This window comes from Ambystoma mexicanum, chromosome 5q (assembly GCF_040938575.1).
Source record: "Ambystoma mexicanum isolate Mex_15411 chromosome 5q, UKY_AmexF1_1, whole genome shotgun sequence".
Classification (NCBI taxonomy): domain Eukaryota; kingdom Metazoa; phylum Chordata; class Amphibia; order Caudata; family Ambystomatidae; genus Ambystoma; species Ambystoma mexicanum.
Window position 1 is genome coordinate 582533395 of NC_090933.1, and position 26868 is coordinate 582560262.

Below are 26868 nucleotides of genomic sequence, written 5' to 3' on the forward strand. Positions count from 1 at the left end.
ACGGCAGTGTATGTGTCCTCAGGCACCCCAGGCTCGCACAGTTTTATTTCATCCCGGCTCTCCCAACAGTAGGGTCGTCTAGGAAAATACCCGACCAGTCAACATAACCCCACCCCAAAGCTGGGACATGGCAGGAGCGTGAAGGCTTCTAGTATTCACCGGTGTCCCCTCGTCCCTTCTCACTAGCATACACATGCATTTTATCTTAGAAACCCTATACTGAAATGGGAGGCCGGGACACTGCAGCCCGTCATGCCCACTCACTGGCCCGCTGGCTGCAGGCGCATTCTGCGCGTGGTGCTCGCCTCCTACCACCCCCTCCTGTGCTGCCACATTCCTATAGTTTGCCACCCGTGTGCTTGGCGGTAGCTGAATGTGACTTTCTTCGGGAATTAGTAATTGACATACCTCCACTGACTGCATGCTCACAGCCAACCCCTCTCAAAGTGTGCTGTTAGTTTTGTGCTTTTCATTTGTATATAGTGCTTATGTCTGAGCATTGGGAGTGGAGAGGATGACTGTGATTAAATGAAGTGAAGATCACACGGTGTGTTCGTTGACTCCCCTGTCCCCCACCCCCACCCCCCCTCGATCTCTCCCTCCCTGCGAGCCAGCAAACGGCAAAGCCCCTCCCCTTTCTTTAGAGCTCTTCGAAAGCTCCTTTCCTGTTTTCTTTTTTCGCTGAAAGGCCTTCTCAGCCCTTGTCCGGTCACACGGAAGCATTCAATTCTATCCGATCGGTCAGTGACGTCGTTTGTCTAAAGTTTCATGTCACAAAAGCCCAGCGCGGAAAATTAATCGATGGCCGTTCATTTAGTTCGTGCGCACACACCTTGGGTGCGCTGGTGGGAGGCTGAGAATGAAACCAGGAGTTTCGAAATAAAGATTTTCGCATTGGTATTTCACCTTTCACGAATCGAGAACGAGTAACGTGTTCGAGCGTACGGCGCAGAACGATCCGTGGCGGGCTCCGAGGCCAGGGCTCGGCTTCAAAAAGTATTCGCTCTGTCACGCACCAGAGGAGGAGTTGCCCGGGGTGCTGCCCTTGCCCAAGGACACGTGGACAGGGCCCAGGGTGCACAGAAAGAAGCAGGAGAGACACGTGGACAGGGCCTAGTATACACAGAAAGCAGCAGAAGCTGACCATGGTGCTGAAACTGCCCAAGAACACTGGGATAGGGGGAGCAGCAGGAGCTGGCCATGGTGCTGAGTCTGCCCTGGCAGGCATGCAGACCGCCCAACCTGTATGAGAAACGACGACGGAACCTAGTCTTGCACGGCATACACGCAGCAGCCCCCACTGTATGCAGGAAGATGTAGAGCTCTTGGGCCTCCGCAGCACACATGCATACAGCAAGCACTCGGGTTACAGAGAAAGTATCAGTAGCTCAGCAGAGTGATGAACCTCGCCTCTCTGTCTGTCTTCTTCTTACTGATAGATTTTATCCATCAGCTGTGATTTTTGGATACCGAGGTTTGAGCCTCATTACTCCATCTTCTCGGGTTGAGTGTGTAGTCATGGGTTAGGATTCTTCTTGGCCTGTGTGGAGTTGTCACAGTAGGGCTGGTTTCACAGGGTTTTCGCCGTGATGGGCCGATGAAGCTCACCTTGGACCAGTGGCAGATTTAAGGAAAAGCCGCCTGTGGGCAGGACTGACACAGGGCCTCAAGTGGGCGGGTCATGGAGGCGGACCGTGGAGTGACTTTGGCCTTTAAAGTCCCTGAACAGGCAGGAGGTGAAATCGAACTGGTCAGTGCCTTGTATGCCCAACAGACCTAGAATGGTGTTGATGTGTTTTGCTGTGTATGGGTTAAATGTCTTTTTCCACTCATGTTACCAAAAAGGTGGATTGGAGTGGGAATAGGGGTGCATATGATGTCATACTGAACCATAAGCATCACACACTGCTTCTGATGTGCCACCGCACCTAACGTGTCCTGCAAAACCATTTTGTGAAGTTGGCCACCCTATGTGGCAGAGGAGGCAAGCGTGGGGCACAACGTATGGAAAACCAGCCAAGCTCCAGGGGGTGAGGTTGTAGCCCTGGCATGAGTGCAAGGACAGTACAAGCCAGAATTCTCTCCCCTTAAAGTCGATGGTAATTGTAATTAAACCTGTTTGTAAAGTTTCAATGTGCCCTTTACGTGGAAATATAATAGTATCGTAGAAGAACTTTATATCCGAGTTTGTTTAGTGCTGCATGCAGGGCACGCATGCGAACAGAGCAGTCACGCTAGCAACCGAACACGGCTACTATTTGAAGGGATCGAAAGGAGCTGTTCATTGTGCTAAAGGTTTGCCATTACCCATGCACTCACCAACGAGTGCCTGGAGGGCGCAACATACACTGCATGCGAGACCCAGTGTCGATCAAGAGTAGTCAGGAGCAGTTCTGTTTGATAATGGCTTCCCAAGCGCAGACACAAGTGAAGGGTGCTGTCCTGGGTGCCGAAGGCTTACGTGGCACACACAAGAAAGTGCTCGTTGGGAGCTCCCCAACGTGCTGAAGGCTTTCCCAGCACACATGCATAACGCGCGTAGTGATGTCCATTAGCTGCCCGTGCAAGTGACGCGTGATTAGCACAGGTGCAGACATGATCGTGTCCCTGGAAGGAGAGGTCCGGTGTACAGAATGCCTGCCTAGTACACATGCATACTGCATACAGCACACAGTGCCTGCAGAGAGCCGCAGAGAAACGGAGCTGCCTTTTCCACCAACCTCAAGTCCAAAATCTCCTGTAAGCAGAGGCATTGTTGGGGGGCGTGGGGCTGAGGTGGGCTATAGCACCGGGTCTTTTGTTGGTAGCCCAGGATAGAAGCTCAGGGGTAACACCCAAAAGGCTAGCTAGCCCAGAGTCCCGACAGACCCGACATTGGCGTGGCACCAGGTCTTTTCCAGACCTAGCAACACCCCTGCCCATAATAGTGGGTGGCTAATCTATTTGTTCGCAGACACAATTGAAAGAAAATGCACCAACTAATACTTAAACATACACTGAAGATTTTGCAACTTAACTAACTCTAGTCTGACAATACAATCTGCAGGCAAAACTGCACAAAATCAAAAATAATTTCTTCAGCGTGTTGCCTTTGTTACACATAAGAAGGAGCTGTCCCGGTATAAATAGTTGTAAACTCCCCTTGGTCCTGTCGCTGTGCATGGCACCAGCTTTGGTATATAAAGAATGGGGTTACGCTTAAGAACATAGACAAATCTGGCAGAAATGACTAACCTTGTCTGGAGGATTAGTAATAGCAACACTGGGAAGGCCCAGAAAACATGGCTGCAAGTAAACAGCATGGGGTCAAATATTTGTGGGTACAAACTATCAATATGTGAGAGGGCGGGGGATGGAAATTCGGGGATACTTTGCATATGTCTTGTGTTTTTTGTTATTTGGACATGCTTATCAAAATGGAAATAAAGCTTGTTAAAAATAATAGTCTGACTTGGCAAATTGTGTACCTGGAAAATATGATCATGTCCCTCCCAAGATTTCCTTAGTTGGATTACACTGTAGTTGGTGGGACAGCAGAAAGTTTGATATTCTGGCCAATTGAAACTATTGCTCCAGGAGTCTTCCACAGTGGTGGATGGGGGATTATTTAAGCACAGGGACATACACATTTCCCCTTCATTGGCACACGTAAGTGTGAACCATTTGGGGCGAGGGATTGTAGGAAGTTCTCCTAAGAGATTACCTTTTAAATAATGCTGTAAAATTGCATATTTTACAGCCTACATTTCAGATAAATGGGTAGTAAATGCCATAATTTGGAATCAGTTCTGTAAGTCAATGCAAAAAAACTCCAATGGATGCAAAGTGTCCAACAACATACATGAGCTTTTTTCCGCAATAGATTTTCATGAGGGCTGTACCAAGTCTCAACAGTATATGTCAACCTTTCGATTTAAACACATTTGTCTGCTTCCAGAGCACAACAATATATGCCAGCCTTGCATAGTAAAACACAAATTCATACTGCCAGTGCCCAACAATGCATGCCATTATTGCAACTGTAAAAAATACTTTTGCTGGTGTTCCCCAAAATATACAAGAATGCCACTGTAAGAACACATTTCCATGCAATATGTACCTGCATGCCACTATAAGAACAGCCATTCATGCAGGCAGTGCCCAACAAATGCCAGTATTTCAAAAACATGTGGCAATTTTGAGATGGTAAGAACACATTTTCTTGCTAGAGGTGCCCAGTATATGCAAGGTTGCCACTATGAGAGCAGACATTAATCCTGGCTGTGCCCAATATATGCCAATATTAAACTTTAAGAGCAAATATACATCCTGACAATGCCCAGTATTTAACAATATTGCCACTGTAAAACGTTGTCTCTGGACAGCTTGTCATATTCTTTTGTAGAAAATGCTGGTAACTCATAGTCACAAGTAAGGTCAACAATAATTGGGAAATTCCCACATAATGGTACTTTTCATGCAAGCCTGTACTAGAGTTGCATGGCACAGCCCTATTTGCCATAGTGCAGGCCTTGATCAATTTGAGGGCCAGAAATTCCAATTCACCATGAGCATGTTGACCAGAGAACATAACATGATCAACATGGATTTGGCCACCCACTGGTGACCTTCCTTTCTCCTACCTTCCAATAAAAGCCTGGATTCCCGAGTAATCCTAGAGGACAGCAAGAGCATGCAGTGCAGCACCAGGACAATTTCGATATGCAAGGGTTTCAAGGCAGAGGGATGTGGGATTTGACGTCTGGGAGAAGGTGGAGGGCTGTGTTGCACAGTGGATAAGATCACTACACCGCAGCTAAGGGTTTGCTGCAGCTGACAATCTGTCAAATATCCTTGCTGCCCTCAAAATGACAAGATCCCGCATGTGCGTCACCTTGCATTAACATGTCTCATGCACAATTAGCTGCATGTGAATATAGCGATTTCTCGGCCAGGCCTAGAGTAAAAGAAATGTTGCTGCACCAATTGCAGGTGTGCCACAAGTCTCAACAGAAAAGCCCGAAGACAACAACTGCCACTCTCTTGACTTTTACTTGGCATATGCCAGACTGGCTACCTGAGCAATGTAATACCATCATTTATGATTGCAACAGTGACAGCTGCGCCTTAGATGTGTCATTCCTTACCCAAAGACTGGTGTGTGTTTTTGCTACTGCAGTTTGAAGAGGCCACCAAGTGTGTTGTCTATAATAGTTCATCACTCATAGGTGTCCAGCGACTGGTGTATCTGCTAGAACTCAACCTTCCCACTATGGGCCTGATCACGACTTTGGTGGTAACGCCGGCGGTATTACTGCTGGCGGTATTAGCCCTACCGCCGAACTACCCAGCGCTAATAGCGCCGGATTACGGGTTTGGCGGTAATGTAATTCCCCATTCCCCATTGAGCCCATTCGGGAATGCCCCATTCTCCATTAGGCTCAATGGGGAAAATTTGTGCTCTTACCGCCGGCGGTAATAGTGTGAATTTTCGGCGGATTTCCCCCCAGCTCAGAGCAAAGTGAAGCGGGGTTGGTTAGTGGGGCTTGTGGTTTGAAATTGATAGCTTTTGTGAATGGTCTGGGTGATATGTGACTGTGATATCATGAGCAGGTGCCATTAGCATTTGAGCCTCTACGGTTCTGTTCTTCGGTCCTGCTGCGAGGTCCTGCTCCTGCTATTTTAAAATGGCACCCATGAAGGGAACAACGTATTACAAAAGGGTCCCCAGCAACCAAAGGGATATGTCATTAGGCTCTCCCCACTACTTGAGCTGAGATCTGCTAAAATGAGAATTTGTAGTGTGCTCCCTCTTACCTGAGAGCAGCCAACATACAATTTGTGGAAAAAAGACATGGAGTGGGAGGGCCAACTTGAATACAAGCATGCATGCTTTTTATGTCAAGCGCAGGATGTTCCAATGGTTGGGTGGGAGAATTAAGGGAGAAGGAGTGGAAGCGAGGGTGAGAGGATGCTCAGATCGGGCTATTGACATACATCTTGAGGCTGGTGCTAGATTTGAGGGTGAAATTAAGAGATTGGGGAGAGGTAGAAACAGCCAAGTAAAACTATGGTGCACATGTCTATCTTTCCCCCTTGCTGAATTTAGGGGCTGGTGTTGGGGTAATGGGCACGCAGGTTAGTCTGGAAAGCATCTTTGACTGTGGTGTCCTCTGGTACAACACCACACCACAATGCAGGCAATGTGTGCCTTTATGCCATTAAAGATGATCACGTGGGATGCTCATGAATAAAGTTAGAGGTAACCTTTCCACCACAGGCGGTGTGGGAGGCCAGCCTAGGCAATATAGCTCTGATAGCAACAGTGAGTGCCAATGACTTCGGTTGGGCCCCTTTCTCATGCCAGCATGCCCTATGTCATTGTGGGGAATGAAGTACATATAAGATGTGTTGGCAGATGCTTCCTCTGCACCATTAGAGGAGGTAATCATCGAGGAGGGGATAAAGGATGACACTTGTTTATTAAAAGTCAGATTGCACTACTACAAAATGTGCCTCTGCATTGCAGTTTTGCTCAATGCATAAGTCATAGGGCCTCATTACACGGTAGGCGGTGGACCAAGGTGCTACTAGCACCTTGGTCCATGCCAGTAAAATACTGGCACCGCCTTGGAGGAAAGGGGAATTACTGCCCTATTGCAAGGTTGGCGGGGCGGTAATTCCCCCTTCCCCCATTGCCCTTCCCCATTCCCATTTTTGCCCCATAGGGCATAATGGGAATGGAGAAGGTGCTAATTACGGTACCGCAAATTGTGGTACAGTAATTAGCACCCTGGTCCCTTTGCGGGTTGGTTTTTAACGCCTGCTAAAAAGCCAACCCGCAAAGGGCCCTCGTAGTAAGGCGGTAAGGGTTAACGGTCCCGGTACCATTACCGGTGACCGTTAACCCTTACCGCCTTCCGTGTAATGAGGCCCATAGTCTTTTTATGCTGCCACACTTCCTGATTGCTGAACTTCCACCCAACTAGGCATGTCTCTGATTTTGACTTCCACTATGGCATGCAGTAGCATACCACACCCAGAGGAAGCCAGGCGAGAAAGCTCTGAGAAAGGATCTTCCCATTTATTTCATCCTCTGGCCCGCCTTGCCCTATCCACAGGACGAGAGCAACTGGCATTAGTTCCATCAGCCTTCTCTTCCTCCTGCCCCAAATCCACATCCTCCTGCACTACATCTGCCTCCTGCCCTAGCCCCCGCTTCCCTTCCTCTTCCTGCTCTTCATTAACCTATTCCCACCCATATCAACCTCATCCTGCCCCCTCATCTGCCTCCTCCTGCCCTGCAACCACCTTCACCTGTTACACTACCACTTCATGTGCCACCTGCAGTCCCTCATGTGCCTCCTCATTTTCCACTTCCTGGAACACGTCCACATATTCAGTTGTAACTTCCTGCCCCTCTGTTGCTGCCTCGTCATTCGCCACATCCTGCTGAGCCATCATGTCTTCCTCCTCATGTTCCTCCTCCTGCTTTTCCTCCTACTTGCCTGAAGGTGACATTCTCCCAAAGAGATCCACTTGTTCCATTACTGTTGTGCGTGGCACTACGGGAGAGGTTTTCACAAGTATTTCTACAAACAGATTTACAGCTGTTTTTTCTTTTTCTATTTTAGGAGTGGTTTATGGGTAAGAGATTGAAAAAAACAATCACGTCAGGTTTTCAATTTTTGCGCCACCTATAAACTGAAACCTTTGTATTAGAGTACATAAAGAGAAATGGCATATGATGAGTGACATTGTTTATGTTTGGTTATTTGCCCACCCATTGACTGCCCATGGCCATGCTAATCCCTATGGTCATTCGAGAACACTTCCTGCCCCTCCCTGCCCCAAACATCTCCTCATGAGAACTCGTTGGGCTAATTTTAATCAAGCCTATTTTCAAACTCTGCACTCAAGGTGATTCATTACAATTTTGGCTTTATTCCAGCGGTAAATCTGCAGAAATACAACCAAATGGAATTACTATTTCTGCCACTTGGTCTAGTGGATTTACCACACGATTTCAAGTGGTGGTAAGGTGGTGTAAGTCCACATTGTTTGGAGTCCATAGGACTCCAGGGGATTTTGGCAGAATTACCACCAGTGGTAATTCCGCAGGCGTTAATTCTGCCGATTTTTGCCAGTAAAGTGGCAGATTTTCGTTCAGCCTGGAGCAAAACCCTCCCACTCGCCGCCAAACCTGTGATACTGTATTACTGTAAAACAGAGGTAATGGAATTACTGCCACATTACAGCTATTTTCTACCACACCGCCATACTCGCAATGAGGCCTAAAGTGCCTTCCAGTGTTTTTTAAAGCAGTCTTCTGAGGGTTAATTAATTAATTGGAGCTGTAAACGTATTACGGGTGTAATAAATATTTCTTAACCAGGTATACCTTCAGCCACTCGATTTATGTGCACAATGCGTTTCCTTCACGAAAGTTCTGTTAAGAACAAGCATTGGCAAAGCCAACAATTTTGGCTTGTGCATTAGTATTTGGCATTTTCCAGGCACTGCAATTAGAGGTCCAGGTATTCACACTATTATGCACCTTCTACCATCAATGGGCAGTTAACAATACTATGGCACTGCCGGGCAAGTACCTTTCCCATGCCTACACAAAAGCCCAAACTGTTGGCATTGCTAAAGCTTGTTTCCTTTTTCTTGGGTTGAAGGAGGACATTTAAGAAAAAGGGGGGCAAAAAACACAAACTCATAAAGTGCTTTGTTTTCTTTTTTGTGGTGGGAGGAGGAAATGAAAGGGAAATGGAGCCAATGACCAAACACTCAGGAATGGATTAGTAAAGGGTTTCTTAAAGTGATCAAAGGTGAAGCCAGATGCTAGAGAATCATGAATGGGTTAGTAAAGGGTTTCTTAAAGTGATCAAAGGTGAAGCCAGATGCTAGAGAATCATGAATGGTTAGTAAAGGGTTTCTTAAAGTGATCAAAGGTGAAGCCAGATGCTAGAGAATCATGAATGAGTTAGTAAAGGGTTTCTTAAAGTGATCAAAGGTGAAGCCAGATGCTAGAGAATCATGAATGGGTTAGTGAAGGGTTTCTTAAAGTGATCAAAGGTGAAGCCCGATGCTAGACAATCAGGAATTGATTAGTAAAGGGTCTCTTAACGTGATCAAAGGTGAAGCCAGATGATAGACAATCAGAAATGGATTAGTAAAGAGTTTCTTAAAGTGATCAAAGGCGAAGCCAGATGCTAGAGAATCAGGAATGGGTTAGTAAAGGGATCCTTAAAGTGAACAAAGGTAAAGCCAGAAGCTAGCGAATCAGGAATGGATTAGTAAATGGTTTCTTAAAGTGATCAAAGGTGAAGCCAGATGCTGGAAAAATAGAAACAAGTAGGCTAAATGAAATGCTACAAGGAAAGAACTCTCAATAAGACACACTGTAAATGCTCTCAGTGGCTGCTACACACGCTCGCCTGCTCTTTCCTTCCTACTCTCTCTCACTGTGGTTCAGGCCTGTTTCCCCCTCTTGCAGCTTAGCACAACCCAGACAGAACCAATAACCGAGCGAGGTCTTTTATCAGGCAAGAGGACCTCCCCAGACAATCAAGGCCTTGGATTCGCATCCGGAAATTCGGCAGGAATGCTGGTGGTCATCATTGGCCCACTGTTTCATGTTTCATGCTCTAAATCTCTCACAAGATCGGGTGCTCTTTTGGGTGCTCCTTTGGTTTTCTGGCAGGCTCTCTGCGATCTTTCGGAATTGCCAAATATTGAAGGTAATACGCGAAATCCAGCTAGTGGGGGTTCACCCGCTCTGACTGTTAACCAGCGTCTGAACTAAGTCCATGTGCATTTTGTGACACTTCCCTCCGTGTAAATGGCATTGGGGGGGGGGGGGAGTCTTTGAATCAGAAGCAAAGTGATAACTGTTTAAAGTAAAACAAATGAGAGGCTTTCAAAAACTTGAGTGAGAGATGCCCTCTGTGAGTTAATCATGTGAAGTGCTCATTCGCACATGTATTATGGTGCTGCATGCTTGCATTTTGCCCTGTGAAGATGTGTGAGAGTATTGATGGGTGAAGGCGTGGGTTGCTGAAGTTAAAATGTAAATGATTGCGTTCGTATGCATTTGCTGGCTGTTTTATTTTTTTACAGAAGAAAGAAATGGGCAATCTACTAGCAGGTGTTCCGCAGTCTTATAACAATGTTCCAACATATGTCTTTTATAAATATTGTTTATTTACTGCCAGAACCATCTTTGAAATTCTCCAATGAATACGGCTCATAATATTGAGCTTTGACTCGAGCATGTACCGGTGGCAGGGTCGGAGGAGGGCATAACATTGTCTCGGGCACCAGGGATGTCATTTCACCAAAATGCCAGGGGCAGCAGAAGTGACATCACGTGACCTTTGACCTCTGAGAACATCACAGGAAGTGATTTCATTTGACCCCACCCCGAAGTGACATCACAGGGAGCGATGGAACACAACCGTTTATCCCTTGACAAAACAGGAAGTGGCATCACATAGCATTGTTCTAAGTACACTATGAAAAATATGGTTACAATATTACTGTAACATGATATACATTTCAAACAAGAATGGACCACCATATGTATTGGCAGAAAAAAACCTGCTATAACTGCAACTTGCGAAAAGCAAAATACATTGTCTGAAATGGATGCTTATTCTACTCTACATGCTTTTTGGAGGATTTTGTCTGCATAGTGAATTTGAGGTGTTTAAGAACAGACTAAATCAGTGACTCAACCCCTGAAGTGTGCCTGAAATAAATCTTTAATGAGTCTAGCAATTATTGTATGGAATTCCAGAAAGACAAATAGCTGAAATAGATACATGACAGTGGCCACAGCCCAAGAGCTTCAATTTGTAATAAAATAAACAAATAATGTAAAGTTTTTTTTTTTTAGGGTTAGCAAGGGAGACCATGGAGAAATCAGGGGTCGCAAGTGTGACCCCTGGCGACCCCTACATGACGCCCCGGTTGGGCACCAATGAAAAAGTGATCCACAGTGCAAAAGGCAATTCATTCCTTTTGGGACAGACTGTTTGAATAGTACCCAAGGGGGTGTTCTTTGAAAAAATGTAATGCAAATTGTGCAATTAAAGAATATTTATTCACCAACAATGGTCAAATCTACTAGATGCATGGTGAATTAATTCATCAAACTGGCCCACATTGGCTAACAAAGTGGTTCACTTTGACCCACAAAACTGTCCCACACTAGCATTTTGAGTTTTTGGTTCGGGCATCGGCCTACTGCCCTATAGGCCAGTCAGAGCATGTCCGCTGGTGTGACCATTAGGTCCATTTACCTTTCCATTGTCTGCCGCAGTCCAGGCCTATTGCCCTATAGGCCAGTCAGAGCCTGTCCGCTGGGGTGACCATTAGGCCCATTTACCTTTCCGTTGTCTGCCGCAGTCCAGGCCTATTGCCCTATAGGCCAGTCAGAGCCTGTCCGCTGGTGTGACCATTAGGCCCATTTACCTTTCCATTGTCTGCCGCAGTCCAGGCCTATTGCCCTATAGGCCAGTCAGAGCCTGTCCACTGGTGTGACCATTAGGCCCATTTACCTTTCCATTGTCTGCCGCAGTCCAGGCCTATTGCCCTATAGGCCAGTCAGAGCCTGTCCACTGGTGTGACCATTAGGCCCATTTACCTTTCCATTGTCTGCCGCAGTCCAGGCCTATTGCCTTATAGGCCAGTCAGAGCCTGTCCGCTGGTGTGACCATTAGGCCCATTTACCTTTCCATTGTCTGCCGCAGTCCAGGCCTATTGCCCTATAGGCCAGTCAGAGCCTGTCCACTGGTGTGACCATTAGGCCCATTTACCTTTCCATTGTCTGCCACAGTCCTGGGTCAGTGTGAGTCGATGTCTCACTGCAGTTTGAGAAGGCGATGCCCCTCACAGACATGTCTGGCTGGGTCTGGCCGTGCCATGCCCCTCACAGACATGTCTTGCTAGGTCTGACTGCATGATGCCCCTCACAGACATGTCTGGCTGGGTCTGGCCACCCGATGCCACTCACAGACATGTCTGGCTGGGTTTGTACGATGGGCGTGAGCATACTTTTTGATGAGATCCGCTTTAATATACAATCCCCAAAGTCAAGTGCTGACAGTGAACATGCAAATATAGCCTTGTATGATGTGTGTGCATGCTCTTTTGGGCACCTGGAGGTGATGGGTGATATTTGCAGTGCTCAAAGTGGGCGGCGGACGTTGGGAGCGGTGTTCCTCTACATTTTTAATTAAGTTTCACTGTTCCTACACTTAAAAAAATAGAAACCGTTGGTTTCGCTTTAAAATAAAAGTGTAGGAAGAAGTTGAAACTAGCACTTTCTGTGCACTGCACTGAACGTTCCCTTAAACAGCAGGCACATGTGTTTGGGGGTTTGTGTTGAGTGTGGGAGGGTGTGTGGGCATGGGGGTTGTGGCAAGCAGGCCAGTAGGGAACATAGTGTCACTACTTATTTTCATACACTTCAACCACTGGGAAACATTGGGCCTCACTGTGAGTTTGGTGGTAAATTGCCAGCAAATCCGATTTACCACCAGAAAACGATTACTAGTGCCACCACTCGCTCCTGTTGAGATTACGAGTTATGCGCTCCATGGGGAATTTTGTTGGAGTTATTGGTGAGCAGTAATTTTATGTGATAAATCAGAGGATTTTTTGCAGTAGGGAGGAGTATTTACCATCAGCTTTTTGCTGGCGGTACATCCTCCACCTTATCGCCAAAACCTGTAGTACGGTGTTGCGGTAACATGGCAGTAAAGTGGCGGTAACGGAATTACTACTTTACCACCACTTTTTGCTGCACCGCTGTGCTCAGCATGAGGCTCATTGTGTTACAGAGGCTCGTTGGTGCTTCTGACCCAGCCCAGTGAAGTGCGGCTTTCTGCCTTGCTGATTGCCTCGCTGATTGCCTGCCACGCACAATATGAGCAGTACACGGGAGATCGTGTGCGTGGGCAGATGCTGTGGTGTGTGGGGAAGCCGCTGCCCGGTCTGGCGTCCCCCCTCAGCATCCTTCATTGATCACCGAGGAGCAGCTCGGCTGCTAAGCAACCCAGCAGCGCATCATCCAGAAAGCAGAGGTACTTCAGCGTTCACTGCAATGCCCTCTGCAGCATAAATATAGTCACAGCATCCTTCGCATTAGGAAATATCCCCCAACCCCCGCATTTTACAAGCAAGCGGCATTCCTGAAGGGACATCAATCAGGCAAGAATGAAAATGCAAAGATCAAAGAGCCTCCTTTCCTGATGCTGTTATGACTAATTTCTTTTAGAGAAATGGACGTGTTATCTGGCACCCTGTACGTATTTGTTTAGCTGTTTAAAGTAGGTTGAAGTGGTATTCTTAGGGTTCCGGTTAAGAATTTGAAATAGTAGTATTTTATTCTCTGTTTTTTAATGTGGGAGTAAAATCCTTTTTTGGGGGGGGAATAAAAAGTATTTTCCATTCCCAGTAGCAGTATTTTTAAGCGATTCAAGATTTAATGTATCTCTAAAGCGAATACCATTTAATCCATTCTTCTTTGCACCAAGTAATTTACGTAAATTATAATGTTCTTTTTTTCCCCTTAAAGCTCCCCTTCAGATTCTGCAGTAAAAATATTGGGGATCCTTCCAGTGGCACTTCTCTTCTAGTACTTATATGTAGTACTCAGAGCTTTAAGTGGGCTGGGGCTAGCCGGGGCCAAGCCCCAGAAGGCTCAGAAATATGGTTCTGCGGTGGGGCCCTGCCAGGGCTCACTAATGTCCCCTGGCAGCCCTGGCTGCTAGAGGACAAGGCTTTTTTCCTAAAGCCTGTGGCTCCCGTTCATATGCGAGAGCTTCAGGCTTCAGAAAAAAAATTCCCTTTCTCCATAATGGTGGCTCCGACACCTGCAAGGCATCCCTTTAATCAAGAGACGCCAGTGGGCTGGTGCCACCATTGTAGAAGAAAAGGTGAGGTGCTGGAAACCAAGTCCCTTTTTTCTAAAGCCTGAAGCTCCCACTCGTTCGCGGGAGCTTCACCACCAAAAGGCTGAAAACATGTGGCTGCTGCCCCCACCAGCCATCTCTTTAGGTAATAAATGCAGGAATGCGCATCCTCTACCCCTAAGGGGAGAGGGTGCTCTGTGAGGAATTCGACCATCAGAAATTTCTTGAATCCGCATTCAAGAAATTGAATGATGGTAGATGAAACTCCAGAACATGTATGGTGCTAATTCGCACACATTTTGCTATGCTCACCGCACGATATACATATAGACCCGCTTACTATGGGTGGACACAGCCTATAGGCGCCGTCCCCCGTCATATTTAGTTGGAATATGACAGCCAGGAGATTGCACCATGTCCTCTCAGAAGGGGGAGGTCAAAACATTCCCCCTGCCATGGCCAGACTAATTAGCTAACAAAGGCTGCATGGATCTGCACTGTCCTTTTGTTTGCTCTGCTGCTGGTGGCCGCTTTTCATACTAATCATAGTTGAAATCAAACAGGCTGGATTTGGAGCCAGCTGTAGAGGCTAACAAAGGAGACAGGAAACCCCAACAACCTTTCACATGCTCTGTGTCAACCTGAAACCAGCTCCAGCCCTTAGAATAAATGGACAGTGAAATATGTCTGGGACTGCATGTTGCAGTAGTCAGCCATGCAGGAGGACTGCATTCAGAAGGTAGTGTAGAGGAGCAGATGCATGCCTCTGCAGGAAACCCTGCCCCCTATTTCCCATATGTTGGAAGCCTGAGATCATGCCGTGTATGACACCAGCAGTTATGCCAATACAGCAATGTGTGTTCGAAAGAAGATAACCATTGAGACAACCCTACCGAATGTATCCCTGAACAGATGATAATTTAAGGGAGGAACACCCTGAAGGAATATGAGAAGGAGCAAAGAAAAGAAGCCTGTGACATCACAAAAGAGTATGAACGAAGTCCCTAGATACTAGCCGAAGAAGATGTATATATCCAGAAGAATCTAATGACAAAGTAAAGAATAAAGTGAACTTTTCATATACAAAAAGAAGATTACACAGGCACAAAGTGCTGCAAAGAATCAACCATTCAATAATTGTACAGATGCTGAAACACAAGTAGTTTAAGTCATCCTAGAAGCTGGCTATACGTAGTGAATAGAATTCAGGCAAAGCCACCATTGTATAGAAGCTGGACATCGGTATCATGAATTTAGTAAGCCAGGACCCATGAAGAAGGAAGGGAAAACTATGTTGCAGCAAGAATAAGCAGAATCGTGGAGCTGCAAGACAAGGCTATCTGGCCTGGAGTCAAGACTGAAGCAGCCAAGGTCAGCTATCTACTCTGGAAAGGAGTTAACGTGCAAATTATGAATCATTCCTTGTTAAGGTGCAAAGAAAGAACACCCAGAGTGACAAGTTTAATTAATTTAGAGCATTTTAAACCTGCAAAATGGACCAAATCGTGGTCTCTCTGATACTGCCACACAGCAGGACAGAAACACTGAGGACCCGGCCTCTCTTTGATTCTCTTTGAGTTCTTGGGACTGCCATGATCTGCATCATTGTACTGCTGCTGTTCTACCACACAGAGCACCCGCTTTCGACCCTACTCGACAACCACTTGCTGCCAGGGCCTCCACGATCCTGCGTGAGCGACTGGACTTGATTAGCTTGCATCTATGTTTTAACCTGGGTCTGATGTGTCAGCCCACCAATAACTAAATCCAGGTACTATGACACTGAACTGCCCCCGCCAGGTCTGCTGGCACCCTAGAGACTGCTTAGGTCACGATTACGCCTGTTTTCAACCCAATATCCCAATGGTAGTACCTTACGTACCACCCCTGGAGCTATGCTCAGAGTGGAAAGTTCTCTGTTCTTTCCTTTGGGGTGGGTTTTTCTATAGTAATCAATTTTCATTCTACTTGCAGATGGTGTCTTTAGTTAAAGTGTTTATATTTTTATCGAACATTGATTGGACATTCCCTGTATTTTGGACTGTGATACTGTGTTGTTTGGGTCACTACTGGTTCAACTTCACACCCCTCTTGAAAGGACAGCCTTCCCTTGCCACACGTTACCACAAAAGGTGGAGGAGGTATATCTCTTGATTGTTACTGTTTTACCTTCAGGATTGCGTCGAGTTTTGGTTTGTAGAAATGTGAGGGCAGAGTGGGCCATTTCCCCCTACTCATCCTGGTACTCCTGCGAGGCCGGATCCAGTTCGTCACAGGCAAATCTATTATCTGTGCCTGTTTCACCTTCATGATCAGTATCACTGTTGTTTTGTAGAGGTGTGAGGGCTGAGTAGGCGGTTTAACTGATCCCAGTGAAAATATATTTATCTAAAGATGTTTTCACTGAAAGGTCACTTTAGAAAGACCGCTCCGTGGCCGCACGGTTGGGAGGGGTGGGGTCTGCGACTGAAATCCTGAGGAAGGGGGTGGGGAGGCTGAAATCTCCTGGGAGAGGGTGGGGGTGGGGGGTTGGGTGGGGAGAACAATGGGGGGCTCGGGAGGTGAAACCCCCTGAATATTAAAAAAGGGGTGGACTGCAATTTAAAGATCTCAGGAGAAAACGACCTTTCCAATGACAGTTTTCCGATCAAAAGAAAATCGGTCAAAGTAAATCGGTCTTTTTCTCTTGAGACCTGTAAAAAAAGGTAATTTCATATAGAAACGGTTTAACAACTACTCATCCTTGAACTCCTATGGGGCAGAAATAATTTTCGTCACAGTGTGGCACTTGGAAGATTGTCGGAAGTACTTATTTCCACAGCCCAAACAGGTAAAGCCTCATAGCGAAATGTTTCCTGTAGCTAGTGCAGGTCACTTTCTGTGGGCACCGGGTACACTACGCACGTGCCGTCAGGTGTCAGAGGTCTTGTCTTGCAGCAGTGGGGGAAGAGAGTTGGGTGTTTCATTTTTTATTTATTATCAGATTTACTGGGCAGGAATGACAAAGTATTCATATATTTGAAATCCAGAAAATATACACATCAGTGTATATTTTCTAAAGATGTCATCAAAACATATGTCATAAATATTTTGAAATCATGGCACACTGCATGCGAGGGAACACAGTTGTAAAATGAATGTGAACAAAGTTATTTCAACTCCATCATTTGCCTGACTGCTTGGGACGTAGCCACCGGGTATCCTGCGAGCAGAAGGTGCATTAGACCTCTGAGACATTATTCATGGCCTCTGGCCCTCACACAGCCCGCCATTAGCCAGCAAGAGAGCCCCGGGGGATAAGCTTTACTGCAAGGATCTCTGCTCAGCCTGCAGGTGGAAGGGTTGCATTCTGGCACTCAGGGTGCCATCCCTCACAAGTTGGTACATTTAGCACCACTAATGTCAGTAGCAGTAATGGCAAGTGTTACGCAACTGAAAAAATGCGTCAGCAGGAGCTGTATAAAAAATACTGTTGGCGTGCTTTGTTTAGTTTCAACATTTTTATTTTACACTGAAATAAAACCTAAGAGAGAATAAAAGAGACCATTGACAGATGCATAATAAACCACAATAATTACCACACATTACAATAACACTGCACATATCATTATTCTCGTCACAAAGGGTTGTAAGAAAGAGCAACTGAAAATAAGAAGATTGAAAAGAGAAGATCACTCTGGGCCTCATTATAAGTTTGCCGGTCCGGGAACTAGGGTACCGGTAAGCATGCCGGTACTGTAGTCCCCGGACCGGCAAACTACGAGTTGTGCTCGTGGGTGCCTTTCTGGACCTGGCGGGCAGAAAGGCACCGCGAGCACAGCAAGTCGGATTCACCGGCACCGTTATAAAAGATGCCGGTGCATCCGATCTCCCCATTCCCATTCAGCCCTATGGGGTGACGAATGGCAATGGGGAGCATCTTTTTTCCGGCACCCGCCAAAGGGCAATTACCGGGTCCGGCAGGGGCGTAATGACCCGGTAATTGCCCATTCGTGGGCGCCAGAAATTTTTGGAAGTTTGGCGGCAGCCTGCCTTTTTTACCTGCAAGGCTACCGCCAAACTTCTAATGAGGCCCTCTGTCTGGTTATGATATGGGCCAGTAACCTAGATTAGCACATGGAAGCGCCTTATTGGCCTCCTCTGTGCCAATCTAAATGCTTGATATGCAGTCAATAACTGATTTCAGAAGCAGAAAAGGTGATAGTATCGGCATTGAAGTAAGAGCAATTTAGTTTTAAAACATATTTATTTCAACAAGCAACTTCCTCTCTGCAAGTATTTATTTTCACTGCACCATCAATGTGACAGACAACATCCAATTTAGAACACTAAAGTGAAGGATTAAGCTTTCACTTTTGTTCAAAGAAACTGTTAACTTTTCAATTGAACCCAGTACATGCTCATGTTAAACTCGTTCTAGTTCAACCAACTCATAAAGATAAGAGGCTCATTACAAATTGGGCAGTGTTCTGGGGGTAAATCTGCTGAAATATGACCCAATTTAATTACTGATACCCCCACTTGGTCCGACAGAATTACCGCTGGATTACAAGTGGCGGTGGCGGAGTTAATCCCAATTTTTATAGAGTCCATTGGACTCTACAGAGCATATTTGGCAGAATTACTGCTGCAGTAATTCTGTCGATTCTGCAAATTTTCAATGGAAAGTGGGAGGATTTACCTCCAGCACGATGCTGGAGGTAAATCCCCCACTCCAGGGCCATACTCATAGGGCCACATTTTGAGTTTGGTGGTATCTGGGCGATTAATCTGCCCAGATACCACCAAACTGAATGACAGTTTCAGCCACTTAGTCTGATGGAATTACCACCGAATTACAAGTGGCAGTGGCAGTGTAAATCCCAATGTTTTGGCTTTTTGGTGGAATAACCGCAGCGGTAATTCCGCAGCAGTAATTCTGCTGATTTTGCCAATTGTTTTGCAGCGAGTTGTAGGATTTTCCTCCAGTATTTTGCTTGAGGTAAATCCTTAACTCCAGGATCATAACTGTAATATGGCAGAGCGTGAAAAGTGGCAGTAATTCCGTTAGCGCCAATTTATTCCCGTTCCCCCATACTTCTAATGAGGCCCAATGTTATTTAACCACTACAAAACAAAACCACACGTAATTCACTAACATGTTTTGTCCATTCACTTGAATCACCATTAACTCAAATAGTTAGGACCTGTATGACAGTCTCAGGAGGATAGCTCAGTGGCAACGTGCTCGCCTTGGAAGCAAGACAACATGGAGCAACACAGGTTCGATCCCTGGTCCCGTGCTTGGAAACCTCTGGGTATTAAACATAAATAACCAATCATATCATATCATACATATCATATCATACCAATTCATCCGAAATGGATGATCTATATCCCCGTTAGAATGGACGTGCATTCTGTGCAGTATGCAAGCGTCCCCCACAGGGCTTTACCATAGAGCGGAAAGTCAATGGTTAGTAACACAGCTCCTGAAGTAGTAGCTTGGAAGTATCCGATCCCTTAACTCAGTTCGGCAACATGCCCATTACATAATGTCATAGAATGTCATGTTTCGGGCAGTAGGGGGTGTAAGCCAGCACAGACGACTAGACGTTGATGGGTCTTACTTCACACTCCTGTTAACAGAACTCATATGCAACTCATGAACCAACTTCGACAAATGGCTTACTCAAAGGTGACCGTTTCGCTATTATCTGACTAACCCTTCTCGATGCTTCTCGACGTAGTACAGCACTCTGGCTTGAGAAGTCTAAATAAACTCCTCCTGTAAATGCACAAACACGGATTACAAGAATATTAGCCGCCCATTCTAAAACCGGCCATTAGAAATGTCTTCATGCCACATGTGGCACATATCCCGCAAAACGCCCCACTGAGAGGCCTCCTGGACATTTCTGACAAGACAGACATAACACATCACTTGTGTTGTGCTCTGCTGAAGCTCTGAGCCCCTGCAAGGCTTTTGATGACAACTAAATTTCGATGTAGTCAATGATTCACTGTAGTACATAAAGTGAGGGCATTTCAATGATTCACTGTAGTACATAAAGTGAGGGCATTTCAATAGCACAACATGTGCACCATGATCACCTGTTCTTGGGCGAATGTATTGATCGCATGCAATAACAGAAGTTGAAGTGCATATTAATAAATTTGAGCGGCAATATGGTTAAGAGTATAGCTCAGTGTGGATAAGCACTTCTTGCAGAGATCTGTGCTCATATGCTATTTTGCAGTACCAAATACTGCCAAGGCTGACTTAGCCTTTCCTCTCTATGAGGTTGATAAACTTGTGCATATGAACTTTGATGACAGTAACACTAAATGATAAAATAATTACATACCTTCACTGAAAATAGCTATTTATACAAATCAACATAGTGGTAACATGGCACAGATCTATTTACCACCCAAAATTAATAGAATAATGCTATAATCTTGAGAGGGGGTTAGATAACCAAATTAGAAACAGAGTCCCCAACAAGCCGAGGCGCGTATCCTGGCTTTGCCACCGAATGAGGCAGTGATCTTGGACAGATCATCTTAAATGACGGTATAGAACTGGGCTGTTTTCAGTGAAAAGGTTTGCTTATCATATTGCCTTGACCTTCTTTAGCCCATTGCCTGTTCTTTATTTCATGAAGGCCATTTCAGTGAAGAGGGCCTAATACAGGAGAAAACCCGCCACATGTCAAAGGCTCCTGGCAGGCCTATTTGACACAAAAAAGGGTTGGATTTCTATAATGTTAAATGTCCTTCTTCACATCAATAACAACAATCTTCAAGTCTGTGGCAAACAAGAACTATGAGCAGATAACCCAATCGCAGAGAATCTTTTCTTGGATGTATTTAAATATTTAAACAATAGTACTAAAATCCAAATTAGATTTGTAGGCCCGCCTCAAAGACTGCCATTTATGATGGAGAAAATGAAAGTAAAATCATGCTCCTTGTGCATATATTTTTTTCTATTAGGATTTAAATAAAAACATGTTCATTTCAGTTTATCATGTGGTTTGTGTACATTTCAAGTCAGGTCTACAAAACAGGGTATTATTTTAGTTCCTGTGATTTAAACATTCACAAATAATTGTACTTTTCTGTACGCCAAGAACGGGCAAACAATGCAGTAAAGTGCTGTAGTTGCAGATTGGGCTCAAATCTTATTTAACCAAAATGTGTGATCCTGTGCAAATCATTAAGCTTCAGTGTCTAACCTGTACAAATTGCCACCCCAAAAATATTTCAAAATTGCCAGCCAATATGAGTGATTTAATTCCCAGAGCACAAGTGTCTCACTCTTACTTTATATGGCTAAAGAGTTGCTTCATATTTCATAATAGTCGCCATTTGTATGTCCCATACCTTAAAGTTGTTTGTTTCTTGGCTCACCAATGGCAACACCACTTGAAAACGAAAGCCTTCTTCTAATCTCTGTATATGTTCGGATACAGGTAGCTTCCTGAAAAGCTCTCAGCTGTTTCCTCTGCCTTTGCTATGCTATGTGTACCTTCACATTCTGTGTGGCTGATAATCTGAGTTATGTCCTGTGCTGGGCTGGGGTATGTGCACATGTGTCATATGGCTACTGGTCTGTGTCCTGCTTCTATACTACAGTTTGTACCCCTTCCTCGTGGCTACTATTGTTAAACTGTGTCCTGTAGATCAGTGGCAACGCACCCGTCTTGCGAGCAAGATGACACATAGCAACCCAGGTTCGAATCTCGGGTATGTGCTTAGAAACCTCTGCGGTATAAAAAAAAAATCATAATTATAAACACAAGTATCCTTATATATTGTTCTGATTCCAGCAATGATGAAGGGTTTGAGGGAGTTCCAATGCTCTATTTGCTTGCTGCCAGAGGAAGAAATTAAGCTGCAGGTGCTCATTTAGACGGCTGCTGGGTGCAATTGGCAAGCAGAGATTCACTTCTTTAGTTTGAGGGGAGGGGGACAAAGATGCAAATTCCCGGGACCCGAAATTTTTGTTAACACTATGAACAAATTGCTCCAATGTTAATCATTGTTCCTGTTATATTAAATACAAAAAGGAAATCAGCTGGCAATAGTCATATACAATATGATCATACTAATATCAATATTAACTGGAGGTAGAGATTATAATTAATAATATTATTCAGATTGAAAGTGGTTCTGAACCTTGCACTGATGCACAGGGAGATCTGTCTACCTCCATAAGCAGATTTTCATTTCACTCAACACTGGCACAGCAACATCCCACAGGCCACTTCCCGTAAGCAAGACAGCTGATTGTTTTAGATGCGTGCATGGTTACATCACCCGGCCTCAACTTGTGAGACTTCTGTAGTTTGTTAGATCAATGCTCTGATTATCAGGAGCAGATCTGCCTGCTCATACTATAACCCTGCTACGTCTCAGTGACAGAAGAAACAAGCCAATGGCATGATTGCATGTCTTGGGCGTGGATAGAGTGTGGAGATGGCCAAATGACTGGCGTGTGTGTTTCCATGTAAAGGTGACATGACCACGCCTCTTACTCACAACGTTAGTTTTTGGCTAAACTAAATGTTACATGAGCCGAAATCTAACACGATACTCCATGAATGGTGTCCCTGTGACCGGGCAGCACAGGGCGAACACCCCTCAACATGTTCTAGTCAGTTTCAGGGAATGCCATGGGTTGTCTAATGTTGCATATAGTTTTGATGTCTGCATTGTCCAGACCTAATACAATATAATCATTTAGAGAACATGACATAGTGAATGATCTGTTCCTCTACTCAATGCATCATGTTTTATTCATCTCCCATAGGTCACCAGAGGTGGATTGGCCCCTCGGCCAATCGGCCTGTGGCCGATACGATATGGGTCAGTCCCTGCCTGGGGGCCGGTTTCTGCCCATGCCGGGCCGTTGTGAGGAAGAAAAAAAAAGAAAGCAAAAAGCACCCGCAGCAGAGCAACGACTGCAGCAGGAGCCAGGAGGCTGTACGCAGGGCTGGGCTGGGCCTGGCTGGGACCACAGCACAGTGGCGGCACCAGCGCACACATTATGTTGCTTTCAACTTTGCAGGAAGCAACAAATTTGTTGCACTTCTTTGCAAAGTTCAAAGCAACTTGTTGTGCCTGAGGACCGCCAGCACTGGGCCAATAAAAATGGGGCTACAGAGGTTGAAAGAGCAATGAATACATGGAGAGTGACAGCAATGGGGGAGGCGGCAGGAGAGACAGTGATTTATGTTACTAAAAAAGTGGTATTGCTGGAAAGAATCTGAAACATCCAGGGCTGTTCCCGCTCACAGGAAGCAGGATAGCAAACCGATGCCGTGCAGCAGAGGAGTGACTCTGCCCAACCCCTCCGACACCTCAGCAGAATGCAAAAAGCAGGACGACATGGACCAACCACGAGAGGGAGCAAACAATAGCTGGAGGCGGCAGCAGCAATGAAACATTTAACCCCCGGCACACAAGGGTGTCAACAAAGTCCCAGAGGGGCAGCAGGTGTGATACCTCCATACTCGCCTGACTCAGACTCAGCACGGCAGCCTCCGATACTGAAACTAAAAGCGGCCCTGCAGGAAGGAAATGAAGAGCCAGGCCCGTTCCTTGGCCCACTGGAAGCTAAACATTGGATGCCGCGCTGGGAAGGCAGTGACTTTGTCCCAACCCGCATGACATCAGCACAGCAGGCAAAAGCCAAAGACGGCGGCAGCACAATGCGCTAAGGAAAGGAAGAGCCGGTGCTGCCTATAAGCAGAACTGAAGGTGCACGAAGTGGACCAGTCCAAGCCTCGGATGCCAAAAACCGGAGAGCCAGCACAAGGAGGAGCAGACAGAAGCAGCCCCGGGCCTGCCGTGTCCCCGGGACCCCTTCATTTGCCCCTGCGGAAAAACCAGACCTGCCTCGGGTCCCCAACCCCTCACCCCCATGGCGGGCTGGAATGACTGCTCAGTGTAGGCAATGTACCGGCAGGTGTTTGTAGGAGGCAGCAGCGTGGACAAGCCTGCGCTCACCTTCCAGCTCATTCAGGTACAGGCGGCCCAGGAGAAGAAAAAGAAAGAACTAAGAACATACTGCTCTCGTGAGGAACCGAGCTTCAGGAGCGCACTGGCAGACTGACACTTCCCCAGCCCATCCATTACAGCTGAAATGATGCAGTGTCAGCAGTGGCCAGGGCCTCACACAAGGCGGCCCTGGGGGAATCGGAAGAATGGTCCGTGCCCGTGTGTAACAAAACACAGCGAGTGCCACTGGGTGGACGACCGTCAGTGCCCTAGCCCTTCCAGCACATCTGCAGCTTCCCAGAACAAATTAAGCTGGGACAGAGTGACAAGGGATCAACTGTGTGCTTGGGAAGGCAAAGGTGGGCGGCTACAAGAAATGAAATTAGCTGACTGACAAGCGGCTTTTGAAATAGCACTTGTCAAAATGTATGTGAGCAGACTTCCGCGGCCCCCTGCGACGAACACTCCAATACATGGAAAAAGTCATTGTTTAAATTGCTGGCCTGCAACACCTGAAAGCTGCATTTTGCAGGCACCACAAGACTGCTTTCACAAACGGAGAGAGGTGAGGCCACAGTTTTTCTGTTAAGCATCCACGAGGATCAAGACAGCCGGAGCACCGACACTTCCCCAGCCCTTCCGACAGCTGGGTGCTCTGCTATCAGCCTATAGCATGACGGAACAGAGCAAGGATCAGCGAATGAACACCAGCTTAAACAATGGTGCTACAGAAGGACAAGCAGGCGGAATTTTTCCCCTGCTGCAGGACCAGGCACGGCATACATTTTGTGGCAGAAATCTGGAGGCCCCCCTTTTTTGCCCCAACCCTTACAAAAGGGAGAAAGGAGAATACCGCGACTATCTTCAAAGCGACTAAGAGCAGACAGCATCTTTCAAAGATCAGCACTCCGGCCATGGACGTTTGCTGACCTGGCCACGGCCCATGAGGGAACCGTGAGTAAGACTAAAATAACAATATGAACAGAGATTTTAATGATACATATGGTGGTTCATTTTTGTATGAAATGTATATCACATTAGTGAAATCATAACCATATTTTTCGAAGTGTACTTAGGAACAATGCTATACAACATCTCCCTAAACCTCATTCTGGTTTTCCTACTTCCCCCACTTCCTATCCAACCATCGTCACCCTAACCCTCCTTTCCTGCTGGGGTTCGGAACCCTATAAAAGCATCGACTTGCAGCAGGTCTCAAAACCGCAGTGGGGGTGGTAGGTTCATGTCACTCCTGCGCCTTGTAGCTGTGGGCCCTGTCACAGAACTATGCAAAGTTATGTTATTTTATGAGATGTGTTGTAATGTAACAGACACATGAACCCTCCATAAGTAGCATTTTCTGTAAAGTTGTGAATTGACGCAATTCATGGATGATGGTTTGAGGGCCACTTTTATGAGGTGCGAGGTGGGCCACTTTTCTTAAGCAAGGGGTGGGCCACTTTCTTGAGACAAGGACTGGGCCACTTTTTTTTTTGGTGTCCGGGCCTATTTCTTGTCCCAGTCCGACACTGCTGGGGGAGCGTGGGCGTGTATTTCAGGGGTGCGTGAAAACCTAAGGTCACTTGGTCCCTGTGAGTACACACTACATACATCTCGCGAAAGCAGGTTCATTAGCCCCATGAGATATCTTACGTATATGGACAGTAGGTGCATTCACTCATTCTACTAGATACAGAATGTAATAGAACCCGTCGAAATTGAAACTTGTGACCCGCATGTTGGACACATATTTTTAAATCAGCAGGTGCAATTAACTAACTGAGCTTCTTTACTGCAACTGCACTATGGGATATTCACGTCACACAAAGACTTGTAGAGCAGCATAACCAACAACCCATTTTACTTTCTTATTGGAATTGAGACCAAAAAGTTACACAAACACCTCCGCAGAATCATTACACCGTCGATCAAGCCATTGGTTCAATGCTTTCAGCCGCCCTGTTTGGAAGGTGTACTTGCAACCTGCAGGCTGCACACATATCCATGCAGCAGGCAATGAACTCACTGAGCTAACAATCTTTGCAATTCTAAACTTTTCAGAGGGAAATGAAAGTGCATGGCAAGTAAACAGCAACCTGCCGTTATTTTGACATCTATGCTCTTGTACGGAGGCATCTGGCCCGACCTGAGCTCGGTCGGGCTTCTCCGTGGTGCTGTGCATTCCCGCACACGCCTCCCCCAGCACCTGGCCTCCCTCCCAGCCTCTGCTGTACCGCGGAGGCGGTGTAGAGCCCTGCGCTGCCTGGGGATTGCCCACTTCAGATCTGCTCTTCCTGGAGAAGCATCTGCTCAAATCAATGCATCTCTGTGGATCCTACCCCCGGCTGGTCGAATGAGGGCCCGCTCCCTCTTACCCCTCCTCGCGCCAGCCACACATCTAAACACGGAGATACCCCGTCCACATCCCACTCACTCTCCCCTGGGGTGGGGGAGCCACGCAGAGGCTGCGGATTACACACGCGCTGCCCGCCGCCATGGACAGCTCCCCGAGGATAAACACTCAGACGATGGCGAGTACCTGCGCGCCGCCCGTGCACCTGCTCCTCTCCTCGGAAGGCGCGGCCGTGAACCCGGGGGGTCCCCCCTTCTCCCGTGGAAATGCAGCAGAAACGTAGGCAAATCGGAGAAAGGGGACATGGCCCCCTCAGCTGTGGGGGGTGGGCTGCCGGTTGCGGGGGTGGGAGGCCTGACGTCGCTGGGTGGTGCTATGGCTGCAACTGGCAGGTGCAGCGGAGCCAATAGGGGCTGGGGGTGTAGCCGGGCAGAAGTGTGTGGGAGGATGCCGGCGCTGCCTCTGAGGTGACAGGGCTTTATCTGCCTGCCAGGCAGCGCCGTCGGGGGAAGACCCCTTGCTTGGGTTCCCCTATCCCTTCTCGGCCGTGGCCGCATACGCTACACAAATAGGCCGTGTGATTGAATGGCCGGTTTGAAAGCGGGAGTGCCTCGCGCAGCCTCA

At 46.7% G+C, this 26868-nt stretch overlaps 1 protein-coding gene across 2 annotated transcripts in view; it reads right to left on the minus strand.

Moving 5' to 3' along the window:
- RGS20 (regulator of G protein signaling 20) overlaps positions 1-26617 on the minus strand; it is a 620050-nt gene extending 593433 nt beyond the window's left edge. The window contains exon 1 of one of the 2 annotated variants that reach the window (XM_069621052.1): positions 26431-26617. The gene's annotated coding sequence lies outside the window, so the exon portion shown is untranslated. The remainder of the gene's footprint in view (positions 1-26430) is intronic. The other variant, XM_069621051.1, reaches the window with a different exon arrangement.
- Between the last annotated feature and the right edge of the window lie 251 nt (positions 26618-26868).